We start from the raw sequence: 2735 nt of genomic DNA on the forward strand, positions 1-2735 counted from the left end.
TCTCCACCTCCTCGGGAGTGTCTTTGTCGGATGGCTCGGCTAGAGGTGCCGAGGATGACTCAAGGATGTAGGCTATCTTGAGTGTTGTCAAAAGGAATTTCACCTTGTCTTGCCACCTAGTAAAATTGGATCCATCAAACCTATCCAACCTCACTAGGTCTTGGTTCATGATCTTGATGGTCTCCCCTTCCATTGAAAAAAAGAGGACTAAGCTTTTGATTGTTAGAGAACATATTTTATTGCTCAATGGATGTTGAGTCTAGTTTTTATTAAGTTTTGGTGATGTTTTTAGTAGTCTTTTATTTCGTTTTTCCTTCATTTAGCGCGGGTTTATGCTTTGTTTGTTTGTCTATTGTGAATGTCAGGAAGAATTGAGCATGTGGAAGAAAATGCCAAAGAAAGGGAAGAAATAACCGAGTTTTCCATCATATTTTGATCAAGAATGGTTCTCAACACAATTTGGAAGTGTTGGTGAAATTTTGGGATGAAAACTTGAAGAATTGAGAATTTCCTTAAGAGCCACGGCATGAGCAAAGTGGAGCCGCGGCTAGGTGGGAAACAGAAGCATTTTTTTTTCAGGAAGTCTTCAGGCCGCGGCATGGCTAGATAGAGCCGCAGCATAGATGGGCACTCTGCTCAGAAAGCGACGATGCGGGCCGCGGCATGGCTTCAGAGGGCCGCGGCATTGAGAGGATATTCTGCCCAGAAATTGTGATACGGGCCGCGTCATAGTGTATGTAGAGCCGCGGCCCGCCTCTTTAAAAATCTGAAATCCTAGGTTTTAAATGACGAAAAGGAGAAGAAAAACGGACGTACGGACGAAGGGAGAAGTTCTGGTTTTGAAGGCTCAAGCTTAGAGTATTTTTACATGTTTTTCTTCCTGATGTTATCTTTAGTTTTTGTTGTGATTAGTACTATGACTATGAACTAATTTTCTGTTTAGGATGTTCAATTGAATTACTTGAATCTCTGTTATGACCTAATGCAATTTTAATTTCTTTCTTCTTCAATCTTCTTCAATTCCATATGACCTGTTCTTATAGATTGATTATTGATTGGCCATCTTTAGTCAGATATATATGTTATTAAGTCAAAATCTGAGAAGTGAGATTTAATTCTGCTGTGGTTATATTGGACATAATTTTAATTTAGAACGAAAGTATCTGAATTAATTGTGTAACTGTTATTAAGTTGATTGAGATTAATGCTACCTTTGTGGTTCAATTTACCATAGAAATATAGGAAATTGTCACCTAGGTTGAGTTTATAATTCATAGTATGATTATAGGCTGCTGTATCAACTTGTTAATTGAATTAGGTAAAAATAAGAAGAATTCACACTTTGCATTAGGGAATAATAGGGAGGATAGTTGATGAGATTGAATATCCTAATTGTTTCTCAGTGATTAAATTAAAATTTTTACTATTAGTTATTATTCTATTTAATTGTCGATTATTATTTCTGCACTTTATTGGTTCTTTTGCTGTATTTTACAAAAATCAAGAATTTCAATTCATAAAATAGAACAAGAAATTAATTGACTGGTAATTGATAACTCAGTCCTTGAGGACGATACTTGGTTTTACTATTTTATTACGAGTTTGCGACTGTGTGCACTTGCATAGCAAAATTTCGCAACAAGTTTTTGGCGCCGTTGCCGGGGACTGAAAATAATTATCAATATCAGTCTAATTAATTTTTATTCTAATTTGATTTTAGTTTTTCTTGTTTCTAATCTGTTTAGTTGCTTAATTTATCTATCTCAGGTGAATTTTGGTATATGCGTGGCAGAAAAGGAAAGGACACACTTGTTCCTCTGAATCCTGAGATTGAAAAGTCTTGCAATCAAATCAGAAAGAACAAGAGAGAGGCCCAGAAATCTGTGAAGATGGCACAGAATGAAAGGGATGACAGGAATGTTCAAACTCCTGGAGTTGTACGAGGGGTTCAGGCTCAGACCAATGCTGAGAGGAGCCTGCGAGATTATGTGCTACCCACTCTGACGGGAGTACAAAATAGTATACGCCCACCAACTGTAGAGGCCAACAACTTTGAAATAAAGCCCGCTATTCTACAAATGGTGCAGTCTTCTGTGCAATTCAATGGGTTACCCTCTGAAGATCCTCACACCCATTTGTCCAATTTTCTGGAGTTATGTGGGACCTTCAGATATAATGGAGTGAGTGATGACGCACTCAAGCTCAGGCTTTTCCCATTTTCTCTAAGGGACAGAGCAAAAATTTGGCTGAACTCTCTGCACCCAAACTCTATTGTCACCTGGCAAGATCTAGCTTAGAAATTTTTGTCCAAATTCTTCCCTCCGTCCAAAGCTGCTAAATTGAGGGGAGAGATAAATAACTTTTGCCAGAATGACGGAGAGTCATTATATGAGGCGTGGGAACGGTTTAAGGAACTCCTAAGAAGATGTCCTCATCATGGCATTGAACAGTGGATGCTAGTACAGAACTTCTACAATGGTTTATGTCCGACAACCAGAACCATTATTGATGCTGCAGCAGGTGGCACTTTTATGAGCAAGAGCGCAACTGGTGCTTATGAGCTGCTGGAGGACATGGCTACAAACAACCATCAGTGGTCTGAGGAAAGATCATCAGGAGTTAGGAAGGTAGCTAGGGTGCATGAGCTGGATGCAATCACTGCTTTAACAGCGCAAGTAGCCTCTTTGACCAAGCAGTTGCAACAGAGCAGTGTATCTGCTAATGCGATTCAGATG

At 39.0% G+C, this 2735-nt stretch overlaps 1 non-coding gene across 1 annotated transcript; it reads right to left on the reverse strand.

The window, feature by feature from the left end:
• Positions 1-2336: 2336 nt before the first annotated feature.
• Positions 2337-2443, reverse strand: LOC133813583 (small nucleolar RNA R71). Its single transcript, XR_009884593.1, has one exon. It is a non-coding gene; the product is annotated as a small nucleolar RNA R71 (small nucleolar RNA).
• Between the last annotated feature and the right edge of the window lie 292 nt (positions 2444-2735).

Source organism: Humulus lupulus, chromosome 1 (assembly GCF_963169125.1).
Source record: "Humulus lupulus chromosome 1, drHumLupu1.1, whole genome shotgun sequence".
Classification (NCBI taxonomy): domain Eukaryota; kingdom Viridiplantae; phylum Streptophyta; class Magnoliopsida; order Rosales; family Cannabaceae; genus Humulus; species Humulus lupulus.